Consider the following 14,671-nt stretch of genomic DNA (forward strand, 5'->3'; position numbering starts at 1 on the left):
AATTATTCTCGTCTCCATTTTGTGCAATTGATGGCATTAGTTCGATGCGGTTAATCAAATCCATTGAACTTTACTTGTTTGATGAGGTTAGTCTGGCACACTCGCCACACCACTAGCGCCATTCATACACACACCACCACTAGTTTCTTTAAATGCCGGAATATATTATACGGTGTTTTTAGGAAATAAATCCGATTTAGACACCACATCGTAGCGCGATTTACGATGCTGTGATGTTTTTAAAATCGTAGTATTATCGCTCGATGAAATTATAAGCTCAAGTGTAAAAAAACAAATTACATTGTTTATAAATTGAATACCCCAGAGGGCCCAACTCCATCAAAACCCCATTGGAAATAAGTTTACACATTTGCAGCTAGACTTATGGGTTATCCTGGAGCTTCCTGGCACAGGGCTGTCAACTTTTTGACAATAGAGAGATTGCGAAATTTACGTGAAACGTGACACGGGAACGCGAACGGCAAGCTACATTAGTCGAAAATCGGTTATTATGCTCTCTAGAGGGTGAAATCTATTGTGAATTGGTCAATCGTGGAATTACCGTAAGGCGATTACGTTGCGGTTAACGGTAGCAAAAAATGACGTTCCAAAATTACAAAAAAACGCATTATAAAATGCAGAAAAATGTTATGTTTATCATGTTATGAAACGAATCAAAGTATCCTAATAGAACAAGTAGAGTCCGACATGTATAAAATCCATTTTGGGGTTAAAATTTGATCTCGTATAGACAAGAAGAAGTGAACAAATATCGATTTTTTCGACGCGAATTCGAACGGGTAGATTGCCTATTCATTTGTGTGTGGAAAATGCCGTCCAAAAATCAGCTTGCGAAGAGGCGTTTTAGGCAAGATTGTGTCGTGTTACGGCATAAATGCGGTATAATTGTCTGTTTGGGACGGGGAACAGAAGTTCGTGCAACGCTATGTTTCGCCTTGCTTTTCCGTTGTGCATTAAACAGCTGTCAAAGTGTTTTGCTTATGGATACTATTCAGCAAGCTCCAAAATGTTTTTAAAACATGATAATGCATGTGTTTTTGGTTTTAGTTAAAACGTTTTGATAACATATCGATGTATGTTTATATAAAAATCATGAAAACTCGTGTTATACTGAAAAAATAATACAACAACATTTCAAGCTAAAATTCGAAATGCTATAGTAAAATATCATTTGGCAAACATATTTAAGTGTCTATTGTGTTAGAACGTTTATCAGCAAGTTTAGAACAAAGGGTTTTTTGAATGTTATTAAAACTTTTAATGCCCTTGACCCTCACATAACCTTTAACCCGACATTTAACGTTTTCTGTAATATATTTGTGTTTGCTGGGTAGTAACTAGGCATATTAGATTATCTATTTGCTTTAGAAAGTAAACAGTGTATTATTTATATGATAATGGAGTTTGTTTCTTGTTATTCGAATAATATACACCAAGACTTCCTAGGCATCCAACACCAAACTCTGTTTAGATTATTCAGACAAATAGCATACACGTGTGAACATAGGCCTATACTCATTTTCCAATAGCCCGCAAAACTCAAATATCGCTAATCTGGACTGAATGCTTAGAGCATTATAGATACAGCCAGTCGTATTTGCATATCAATACCGAGGAAAGTAGTTCGATGAAAGAAGATAATCTTCTCTGGTTCGATGCACCCAAGGTGAATCAATGGGTGCTTCCTATTACCTTTAGATTATTTGTCTCAGCATAGCGCCATCATGATTGCAATTGCGTTTACACGTAGTCTTGGGTCAGACCCCAGACAAACAAGTACCTAGACCTATAACTTTGGTTCGCGTAGTGAAGTCAACACTGCTTAGCAACGATTTTGACAAGGACGCAAACAAGCAGACATGTTCGCGTCTACAGAACATGTTGCATGGGTCAGACTCTATGCGGCTATCACGAACACACTAGGAACGACGAGCGTTAGGACCGACACAAACTGGCTGTGTAGGAGGCTAGTTTGGATGTGAACGGGACTATGACGTTCTACCGCAAAATATATTTGTGACTATCAACCGGGCTATCAACGGACCACATTTTCACTGATTTTGAGGCCAATTTTTAACCGTTTTCAACCAAATTTTCGCATAACCGTCTCGGTAGGTTCCTCGATCTCCCGTATGAACCAAAAGTGGGGCCGTGAGGTGCGCTGAGTGGCGTGTCCGGAGGGAGGGGTGGGTGGTTTGGGGGTTGAAGCCCCCACACTTTAAAAAAAAATTATAGGCCTAAAATCAGCCGTTATTTGGCGATGTTAGCCATAACTCTGAAAGCCCCTCTGAGGGGGTGGGGGTGGGGGCACGGGCACGAATTGGAGAAGATTGAATCTTTTGTTGAACCTTTGCGATTTCCTGTGGTACAAGGTCGCGCATTATACGCATGACCGTAATATCAAAAGAGCCATACTGCAGTTACTGTCTGTTTTCCTATACACAATACTCACAATTCACGCGTGACCTCTACAAGTCAGAAGTGTACATGTATGTTAGAAGTATAGGCAATTGCCTAGTTAACGCCACTGTGTGAAAAATAACCGGCCAATATTTAAGGTATTCTCTGAATTCTAGAAAATATTGTAACATGTCCTAAAATTTTAGCTAATTTAGGTGTTTGAAAAGATTCGCACTTTGGTGTTTAGTGTATGTTATAGGTAATAGGATATTGCCTAGTTAACGTCACTGTGTGAAAAATAACCGGTATTCTCTGAAATTCTAGAAAATATAGTTTTGTAACATGTCCTAAATTTTTTAGATATAATTTATGTGTTTGGAAATATTCGCACTTTTGTGTTTTAGGAAGGATAATGTAAACGACAGATAACGCCAAAAAATATGAAGAAATTATTCCAAACCGTGTTAAGTCTGCAAACCATTATGCTTCTCATTTTCAAGAACGTTGGTTAACAATAAGCACACTATTGTCTCATTTCGTGAACAAAAGTTCACACAATATTGTTACCTTGCGTTCGCTTTATAATCGTTCACCCAACTGAAACTATAATACCAGCTCATTGCTCATTGCACAGGTAAAACAGAAACATGTGTCGTGTAGATTTAACCAGAGAAGATCTGATTTAAACAGTTGAGCTGTTTTCAATGAGTGTTATCTTGGTTTAATAGCTTTTAATGGCGGTGAAAGGTCGTGATGAATTCTACTGTAGACATGACTGCATCATGCTCATATCGAGGAATCATGTGTGGTAACTCTTTGTGAACATTTTTTGACTCTTCATTTACTGTGATGTCATCAGTCTCCTGCATTGGAAATCAATTTCGCTTCGAAGGGGGAAGGTCCCCGGAAGGACCGCGAGAGGCAGCATTTTACCAACACAATTTCTCTTTTTTCAGGAGAAATACGAATAAAAAAACTGCAACGAGTGTCAACTTACTTGTAATGTAAAGATTATTCTCTTCAAATGGAGTTAAACTTAAATTGTTTTTGCAATAGATATGCCCCTTAAAAAATCCCATCTGGGAGAGTCAGAGTGTCAAAACAGCGATACCTTTGAATATGCAACAAAATATTTCTCTCAATGTTAAAAATGTCATGTTTGGCAAACATGGTTCACATAGCAAAGATAACTTCTTTGTCAACTATAATATTAAAATGGACAAGCTTTGTTGTATTAGCAAGTTCAATAGATTATTTATGGTAACCTTCAAATCCTCTCTTTTTGTTTGACAATGAACTTAAAATTCGCAATGTGTTAAACTTATCACTGATTAATTTCATTGTACTTGAAATGTAATGCAGTAGTCGTTGTGTTCTGAAAACGTTTCTTAATGATTTAAGCATGTGGTTTTCTTAATGTTTATAATAAAGACTTATGCCTGAAAATTAGTGGAAATAAAAAAACACAAACAATAACATATAGTAATAGTAGGCTATGCATGTCGCATCGCTGGTTTTGCTATTATATTGAAACCCAGCAAGAAACGTTATTTGTTTATAAGAACAACAACCCATTACTGCTCAGTAGAACCAGTCATAGGCATACATTGCTATATAGTAAATCATCAACAATATATCCCACACGACATATTATTGCTATTTACATTAATTGCATAACTAATTCTTCGCATATATTCCCAAGGACAAGAACATCTAATTGGGCAGTCATGCAGAAGTAGAGATCCACTCCAAAGGAATTCGGAATTCTCTTGAACTAAAAATAAATACTCGGAAATGTCAAGTGCTTTAGAAAAAAAAATAATCTCATGGCAATGACTTTGAATAATTGCACATCGAGGGCTTTATATATAGAATCAAAATTGTTTGACTCTTCCTGAAAAACACCGATTCGACCATTCAATTTGGACATACACATACTTCTGGCACATTGACTATTTCCGAGTTCATGCATGCAGAACATGATTTTAGCAAAAAGTAAAAAACAAATTTAATCAACAAGTTTAATTAAAACTCTTCTTTTGTATATTTTGATCAAGGTAACTTCAAAACCAATTGATTTTGCGGCCACACGATTATGTAACAAACTAAAATGAAAACCGAAACTACTTTCTACAAGTTTTAAGTTTCTAACAATGAGTACAGACAAAGGTATCGCTAACAACGTCAGTCAAGAGCTTAGGCAGGATAATAGGAAACCACGTGACCAAAACCAAAACCAATTTGAAACAACCGAGTGTTAATTCAAGGTTCTTAATTAAGGCAGCTGTGTACTCTACACATTGTTTCTTTCGCAAAATTGAGTTTTTATGATATGTTTGTACCTTGTTATGTTTTTTACAGGGTGTCCCAGAATGATTTGTACCGTGTTTGCAAAAATAACTAAAAATAGAAGACGGGCAGTGTATCTATTTTTGATACCAGCATTATAATGTTGGACATGTCTCCTACTTATTCTGTTAATTTCAGCACGCTACCTTTATTTGTTGTGGCGTGGCATGCAATAATGTAAAATCGATGAAAAACGACTCGCATACCTTTCAAAAATGGCACGATACGATTAAATGAAGAACGTGGGAAGTTTGACACAGCATTTCGACGACAACTACTGTTGGGGTTGCGCCTTAAAGCTTGCCGGACAGTTGCAATGTTCGCTCTAGTTCTTACAGTCTTACGAGCACCTGAAGCTTCACTCTGCCGATTCCTGACAGTTCCGTGCTTGTCAAACTTCTTTACGTTATACACTAGTCTAATGAATCTTCTTTGCGTTTCAACATAGCCGCCGGTTTGCCAGTAAGTTTTTGAAAGAAATCCACGCTGCTGTACAGTAAATTGAGGAGCCGTCTTTTCTGTACCACAACCAGTTCGATCTCTGCAAGCATTTCAAGTGACATGGACCTGACACCACAATAACTATATTTAAAACTACCGCCAAAGAGAGAATGGGATTAGGCCACAAATCCTTAATTCCATATAATGATTGCTTCGTAACATCATAAATAATAGATAGATATCGGCTATTTAGTGAAAATATGAACAGGGCACAATTAAAATACCTGTATAACTTTTTCCAAATAACTTAGTGCTGAACGGTTAGTAATGTTACAGATTTTCAAAATAGGTTGCGTTGTCAAAACTTAGAATTCACCATTTTTACGCAATCTCCTATAACTTCTACTAGAAACGTCCAATTTTTAAAATCTAAAAAATCTGAGAAAGCTAAATATATGTAGACCTTAAAATGCAAAACAATATGACCATTTAACATGCCCTTCATACCTAAAAAATTATATCTTTCCCGGTATAGATCATTCTGGGACACCCTGTATAAATACAAGGAATGAAAATCCAGATTTGTAAACTCCAACTGCAATATTTTAAGGATTTTATTTCACTATTGCACTCGTGTTTGAAATTGAAAAGGAAAGAAAATCTTTTTTGTACCAGCAAGGTACACGCGCGCAACAACTCATCGCGTTGCGTATCGCGCAATTTGTTAACGCACAAATACACGACGCATACGCGACGCTTATCTGCATGCGCGGCGCATCTTATGGAAACACCACGGAAGCACTGATTTCACAAAAACCTAGTGGTCAAATGGCTCCGTTTTAGCTGATAAAATGTGGGTTTCTTCAAGTTCTTTCCCCCGATTTAAATATCAAGTTATGAATGGATTTCGCTCAAACTTCTCAAGGGGCTGTGGATTTACCCGATGTTCACGTAATATAAGTTACACAAACGAAAACTGTCGCATTCTCCTGTGAGATTCGATGAAAGTGCAAAATGTGACCAGTTTAAACTTCAACGGCCATTATTTCAATGTTCATTTTCTCGGTAAAATGACGATTTAGGTACACGATAACTCAATAAATACAGCATCTATAGGTAAGCAAATATGATCATCTTAAAAAGCATGATCGACTCAAGAAACGGTTTTCTCATTTTTTTATATTTTGGTCTATTTCCGATTTTGGGCATCATTTTGTGCAAATAGGCGTTTTTGAGTTTTAAAAAGTTCATTTTGATGCCTTATATGGTCAATATCTCAAAAAAATAAGGCCAATATCAAAAAAATAAAAAAACCGTTTTTGGAATGGAGCCTCAAGATTGAGCTAAAAACAAAATAAAATATTTTGGAAAGAGTGTTTTTGTTATGATGTACCTAACAAATATTGCCAAAAACTCACTTTTTGTGATTTTCTTCAAAATTGTTGTTTTTACCCCAAATCTGTATTTATATTAAGATTCATTGATGTCTTGCCTTCATAAAAATGTATACTTTTATATGTTTTGCGCGAATAATTACAAAGTTATTGCACTTTTACTACATGCATGTCTGAGAGTACACAGCCACCTTCTTAAGCCTTGTAAAGAACGCTTTGGAATTTTGTGTAATAAAATTCACGGTTTGTTTAGTGACGGAGGACCACAAACCGATTGGGACCGAGACTAACCAATATATTGCTCTCATCATAAGGATTCAGAAAAAGTACAGTTTGACGTGTCTCCGATATACATTTCTCGAAGTTATAGGCACAAAGGTCGAAGGTCAATTGTTTTGTGTTCATAGATGTCTACAGTTGACAAATGCTCCAATTGTAATCCAACTGGTCTCAAATTGTTCATCAGACAACAATTATTTATAGGATATTCATTTTACCTTGACACTTGAGTCGCGGGGCCGCGGGGGTTCCTTTAGGCTCCTTTAGAACGTTCCAATGAGTCAAATAGGGCCCAAACATACGCTAGAGTGAACACGATAATGCGATTGATTTTCGTACACGTAAAAATATGGCCAATTCAGAGAGAAAATCTTGTTTGTCGTATGGGGCCTACTAAGACAATTACTTTTTGTTGGCTGCTGAGCTACTAATTATAGATACTTCATAACGTGTTCCTATGTTGAAAGTTGACAAGCTATTTCTACTTGCTTTAAAGAGAACACAAATATGCACACGGTATACTATAGACGATTGAATGAAGACGATTTATTTGTACTAGGATTTCATTTAATAGTATTTTTGATTTTAATATAAAGGCCTACCTGACACCCAATCAAGAAAATATAAGGCCATAAATATACGCACTTATGCATAGCGAGACAAACATAATAAAGTTAATCTGTACTTTTCATTCTCGATCGCTAATATTGTTAACATTTGGAGCATTTCACATGCATACTATTTGTCTCAATGCCTTCTCGGGCCAAATTGTAATTTTAATCGTGAAACCGTAGAACGATCTGTTAGTCAGCATAGATATTGAATAAAATTGAGTCCCACTACGTCAATCATAAGCTACACCCGTTTTTGAAATAGTGCTTACCAGCGACTTAAAATGAATGTACATACAATAATCAAATTGAGAAAAGTGTCATTGTTTTGGATGTTTTGTTATATATATAACGTCTCACAAAATAGGTCAAGGTCAATAGGGCTCAATGGATTTTTATCTTTTTTGCTGAGTTATCAAGGTAACAAACCATCTTAGATATGGCAAACTATTCTTTTTTAAATGTTCTTGCAAGTGAAGCAATTTGAGACCACTAAAAAAATCAAAATCAGATAATTCGTCCCCTGGGGAATCCACATTTTGACATTAGACCTTTCCCCCTATAATTCAAAAACTGTACATCGGATATATAGGCCAAACTATACTTTTTCTGAATCCTTATGACTAGATAAATGCACTGGTATGGTTTTTGTTAAGACTAGACCAACTATATGAAAGTTTACCCGCTGCATAAGCGGGCCATTTTGGATTTATGCAAATTAGACACTGTTACACGATGGGGACTTTTGATGTGTTATTAAGTATGCTTTTCTGAAATGAATGGTTATTAAATGGATTCTTTTGTGCTTCGATATATCGGGGCTAGGTTGTGTGGCTAATGCTGATATGAATTCGACATACAGATATTTTTCAAAAAACCCGTAGTGAAATAGGCCCTATTCGCCGTAGAAGTGACGTAAATAAGAGGATTAACTACCATAGCAATAGATGAATACAACTTTGAATAGATCGCCCAGCACTACATCGTTCACGCGGTATCTATGCATTGAACCATAGATGTCAAAAAAAAGCTGTCCAATCGCACCTGTAAGATTAGTATCTTTGAAAAGAGCGGTATTGTGTTCAATCTATGTTTGCAGGCATACACATGTGATAAGTGCAATCTGCTTGTAGTGCAGGGCGATCTATTCAAAAATTGTTTTCATCTATTGCTATGGTAGCAAATCCGATTATTACGTCTCTTCTTATTCAGGGTTTATTGTTCTATTGTTTCCGATTAGAGCGCTGACTAAAATGTTGCCAATCAATATTCATGAGACTGTACATTCAAGTCCAGTTTTCGAAATTGGGTGACTTGTGTTTGGCAGGTGAGAAATACATCTGACTGGGCGTTTTAATTACGTAACGAATAAAGGCATTGATGTCATGGAATGGCTGCTTAGTGCTGTTATGTGTTACCACTAGGGGGCACCAAATCAGCCACACTGAAAAAAACAATTAACTACCATAGCAATTGCCATCGAAGTGACGTAATAAATCGGATTAACTACCATAGCAATGGGGTAAAACCATTTTGAAATACCGCGCTGAACTGGTACATTCACGTGGTACCTCTGCATAGAACCATATCAAGCTGATCGCTCGCACCTGTAAGATTAGTATATTTGAAAGGAGCGGTATTGTATTCAATCTATGATTGCAGACATACACAGGTGATGAGTACAACCTGCTTGTAGTGCAGCGCGATACATTCAAAAATAGTTTTACCCTATTGTTATGGTAGTTAATCCGATTATTACGTCACTTCGACAGCGAATAGGTGAAAACAATTTTTGAACATACCGCACGTCACTATTTATAGTACTAGTTTTAAATGGGAAGTAGCTATTCATTCAGGAGTTTATTATTAACTTTTTTTTTCTTTCATTTGACTCAATCCGGGCTGTTGTACCTACTTGGTCTTTGAAGACAAAAAGCGAGTGAACAAATAAGTTAGACTAATATTGGCTGAGCAGGGTTCTTGTTGGTTCTATTCAGGGTTCAGCAAAGATGGGTAAAAATTGCAAATACTTCAAAATTAAAGCGATTATTTCAAAATGGCCATTTTCGTGATACACCACAATGTCATCAAAGCGGCAATTTATTTCTCACAAGTTCTTGGTTTGTGATATCTTTAGGGTTTCATTTAATCCTTAAGTGTTTTTGTTAATCTCACCAGCTATTATACACAGGAAATTGTCAAGACACTGGTCTAGACATGATAGTTTACAAAATGATGAAATGATTATTATTTGTTCTAGAAGAGTGAAAAAACAAATTATTGCTAGTGCTAAATTATCGCAGGGATGAATGTTTTCCACACGTCAAAAAACAGACACAGTATTGAAGGGTTTGAATAAAGAATAAAGAATAAAATAAGAATCTAGTTGGTCCAGTAACAATCAGTCCTATTCTATCGGTCGGAGTATTGTCTTAAGGGCTCTGGTAAGCTCTGGTAACAACGTTTGCACAGTATTTTTGTGGGACATGAGAGCACACCAGGGTCCTATTTCATAAAGCTCAACTTAGGATTCATCCTAAGTAACTCTTCCTAACTTATTTAGGAAGAGTTCCAATACAATTCATCCTAAGTCAGGACTTATGATTGATCCTAGGATAGGAAGAATCCTATTTTGATTCTTCCTAAATAGTTCAACAGTATGCCATGTATTTGTGGAAGAAGCTAATTTGCATATTCATGAGTTTGCTCCTCTAGAGAAGAAACCAAGATGGCCGCTTTTTCAATGTGCACACAAAAGTGAAAATGGTGAGTAAATTGCCTCAAATCATGGCTTATATGTATGATTTGAGGATTTTTCTTCATTTTTCTGCTAGTAAATGACATTATTTTACCTATGTGCTTTTGTCTGGCCATAAAAATGTCAGAAAACGTGAAATTTTAAAGGAAGTAAATCGGCGTCTGTGAGCTTCTGTGGAGGCACACGAAACCCTATGCAAATGTATAGGGGTAAACTTCAGCTTTTTAATGTCTTCACGGCAGACTCGTATTTATTGAATAGGCCTTTATTTTTGCTTAGGCAGTTTACCATACACATCACGGTCAGGAATTGTGAAGTTTTCAGGCAGTAAATTGCGATAGGGAATAGGGGGGAGTAATTTAAAATATTATTTATTTTATTCTGTCGGTCGGACATCCGGGCTATCTCTAGTCTCGGGCCCAAACTGCATGTGGCTCACGGTTTGTTATGAACAACAGAAACCGGCTGTGAAGGAGGCTACATAGCGATGTTGCTGGAGTGGCATTCAATTTTGGAAAAAACAACACTCGACCATGGAATTTAATTTTAAATTTGTCAGTATATAAACGGTAAATCAAGTAAGTTTCTTCCACTCTGAAGACTTAGAAACGGTTGTGTGATTCCACTGACTATTTGCGGTCGAAATTTACATAACACCAATGACAGAAATCATCAACAAAAATCGAATCACGGACTTGTTTTCACTCGAACATCATCAACCGGAAGTGACGTGACACGGACCGACAGAATAGGCTAGGCACGCAATGCATAATTTTGTACTTGTAAGTTGTTTCAATCATGCATGTACTGCCATGTCCCGATTCCTTTTTCAATCATGCATGTACTGCCATGTCCCGACTATTGTTCCACCGACAGCGTTCACACGTACAATGAGAACTGTTATCGAGATTTTAGGCCTCGTAATTAGCTTTGAGTAAAAGCAACAGAACATTGAAATCAATTAAAATTGTCAACTTCAATTTTATTGAGAGTTTTAGTTTAGGCTTTGTAAAGCCCAGGTGTGGTTACTCAACTTGCAATGCTGACCGTCGGATCGTTACCAAAATCGAGGAAAAAGGGGTCATTTTTGGGGCTTGTCCATGGACAAAATTGTCTGTGAAATTGGAAAAATAGGGTGTTTTAGCACACAAAGGTCAGCGAAATTGAATAAAGGCCAAGAGGTTCTTATTATTTTCTCCCGATCCAGTGGAATGATAAATAAATCACAGGAATAAATTTGGTTTCCTACTTCGTACTCATCCCGTGATCAATATTGTTCTCGGTTCTATTTCATGCGTAGCCTTAGCATAGATTTGGAGAAATTTTGCAATAATAATTGTTTGGTTTATTTCATGCTGTCAAAAACACCCAATGCTAACGGGTGTAAAGCTTTAAGTTTAAGAGGCCTAAAAATCTTGATAAGATTTTATATTTCAATGTTCCATAAATTAAAAGCTACGGCACATTGAAATCAAGGATTTTATCAAGATTTTAGGCCTCTTAAACTTAAATTTTTTCAACAGTAGAATCAAGAATTTTAAACTCGTAAACCTTTATGAGGCCTAAAATCTTGATAAAATTGAAATTAAGAATTTTAATTGATTTCAATGTTCCGTAGCTTTTGCACAAAACTTTACGAGGCCTAAAATCTTGCTAAATTCCTTGATTTCAATGTGCCGTAGCTTTTATGGAAAAGTAAAATCAAGGATTTTATCGAGATGTTAGGCCTCGTAAAGGTTTATTAGATCTAAAATCTCGATAAAATTGAAATTGAGAGTTTTAATTGATTCCAATGTTATGTAGCTTTTATGCAAAGCTTTAGGAGGCCTAAAATCTCGATAAAATCCTTGATTTCAATGTGCAAAAGTAGCTTTTCCGAACAGTAAAATCAAGAATTGTATCGAGATTTTAGGCCTCATAAATCTTTATTAGGCCTAAAATCTTGATAAAATTGAAATTGAGAATTTTAATTGATTCCAATGTTCCGTAGCTTTTACGCAAACGTTTACAAGGCCTAAAATCTTGATAAAATCAGTAAAATCAAGAATTTTATTGAGATTTTAGGCCTCCGTAAAGCTTTATTAGGCCTAAAATCTCAATAAAATTGAAATTGAGAATTTTAATTGATTCCAATGTTCCGTAGCTTTTACGCAAAGCTTTACGATGACTAAAATCTTGATAAAATTCTTGATTTTACTGTTCCCATAAAAGCTACGGCATATTGAAATCAAGAATTTTATCGAGATGTTAGGCCTCGTAAAGCTTTACTAGGCCTAAAATCTTGAAAAATCCTTGATTTCAATGTGCCGTTGATTTTAAATGTGCTTGTGTGGACATCAGCACATGAGTGAACACTAGCGATTAGAAGCTGAGCCCAATGACCCAGTGGGCAACTGGCAGTCGAGTTTTGAAGCTGCCCCTTATAAAGTTTGATTTCTTTTTTAAATTTACTGATCATAATGCTTAATTGTGTGTTTGATTTGCAGTTGATGCTGGTTATCAATGTGTTAAGTGGATTGGTTTGATTTCTATGAAGAGTCTGTGAAGACGCAGTGGTCAGTGGATCTGTCAATGGTAAGTAGAATAATGAATGCAAACAGCAAACCCATGCAGATAAAAGATAACAGAGAATTTAGAACTCTTTATTTACATGTAATGATGAAATCCACAATATGAAGGATGTTGGAGAATTGGGGTAAAATCTCTTGTAAAAATTTACCTTGTATTTCTTTTCAGTATCAGGTCCATGATTTAAATCAAAATTATTTTTAAAATTTAAAGAAATTCAAAATAAAATTAATTGGGATCTTTTAAAGGTAAACAGACTTCAGTACAAATTATGTAATAATACATGTGTCTGTGTCATGACTTAGAAAGTTGGTCGGTTATATTTTAAGCAGTACGTTTCACAGATTAGGCGTTGGAAAATAATTTTAGATGGTAATTAACTAATTTCATTCGATAAATTGAAATTCACGTTGGCAGAATTCATTGCAAATTGCATAATAGCTAGCTAGCTGAGACCCAGAGACCTATTAAACCTATTTAGAAACATGTCAAAATGTTTTCCATTTAATTCACACTTTTTAATATGTTCTTACTATTTTTGTCTTATTTTACAGGGGCATGATTTAAAAATCAACCTTACAGCTGCCATGATTGCAGGAGAAACAACACAATTTGTGACTCAAGAGACTGATCATATTCTTGATGATTATGCAATCTACATGTCCCGCTACATGACTGGTACAAAGTAAATTTTTAAATGACACTATAAATATTAGTATAAGGATTGGATAAATTTATCTCTAAAATTGGAAGTAAATGGCAATACATATTACCTGACTATCTTTAAGATGGACTAGAACTTAAAGTTACAAATGTTACATAATTTACAATTGCAAAATGCACCTACAGGTAAGTGCAATAACACTGTTCATGTCCATGGTTACATGAAAAAATTGTTGTGATATTCTCTCAAGTGGCAGAGCAATTAGGGGCTGTGCAATAATTATGAGCTCTGGTGGGAGAATAATTTTTTTTTGGGGGGGGGGAGATATTTTTGGCGAGCCAGGGGGTAGAAATTTCTGGCAAGCCAAGGGGGGATTTTAACATTCATGGGGGCTGTGCATGTGCAATGAAATTTCCGAACGGCTCTACAAAAATCACTTGCCCCCTCACGGCCTGCCAAAAATCGCTTGCCCCTCCCAGCCTGCCAAAAAATCCTTGCCCCCTCCCCCCCTGTTCAAACCCTCATTGGCCTAGATACCTGTTGCGCGCACACCGAGCAGGAAAATTTGCATATTTAAGCATTTCCGAACCATTTCCTTTTTTGGTGCCCCATGAATGTATGCCAAAATCGCTACCCCCCACTCGGCTTGTCAAAATTTGCACGCACCCTCCCTTTCAGCTGGCCAAAAATGTGTTGCCCCCTCCCACCTGACCCACCAAGGCTCATAATTATTGCACAGCCCCTAAAAACAGTAATGGAAACACTTAAATATGCAAATTTGTCCACTTTATACAGCAACACCATGATTTCTATTTTATTTTCACTCCTATCTTTTCTCTGAGTAAAAGAATGGCACTCAGTATTATTTTGAAAATTGAATAGCTTTTTGATGGAGGAATTGTTGTTTTTACTAGCCGTGTGAACGGTGTGATAGAGGTAAGGCAGGTTCAATATTTTGAGTTGTGGATGCTGAATCATGCTGGCACATTTGTGGTAGGCCTATCCATTAAGGCAAAATATTGGACATTCCTACACACAGTTGATGATAGTAAAAACAGAAATTCATATAGTTTATTCTCATTCTTAGTCAATTGAGAGGGGGGTCCATTGGTCTTTGACACTGGTGTAGGAGGTCCCCGATCCAACACTAAGATTAGAATATTAGTATGTCTTCCTCCAATCCTCG

General features: G+C 36.3%; 1 long non-coding RNA gene across 1 annotated transcript; it reads left to right on the plus strand.

Moving 5' to 3' along the window:
* Nucleotides 1–9,998: 9,998 nt before the first annotated feature.
* On the plus strand, nt 9,999–13,810 carry LOC140155809 (uncharacterized). Its single transcript, XR_011859454.1, has 3 exons — nt 9,999–10,261; nt 12,740–12,827; nt 13,376–13,810. It is a non-coding gene; the product is annotated as an uncharacterized lncRNA (long non-coding RNA).
* The last annotated feature ends 861 nt before the right edge of the window (nt 13,811–14,671 follow it).

The sequence above is a fragment of the Amphiura filiformis genome, chromosome 1 (assembly GCF_039555335.1).
Source record: "Amphiura filiformis chromosome 1, Afil_fr2py, whole genome shotgun sequence".
Lineage (NCBI taxonomy): Eukaryota > Metazoa > Echinodermata > Ophiuroidea > Amphilepidida > Amphiuridae > Amphiura > Amphiura filiformis.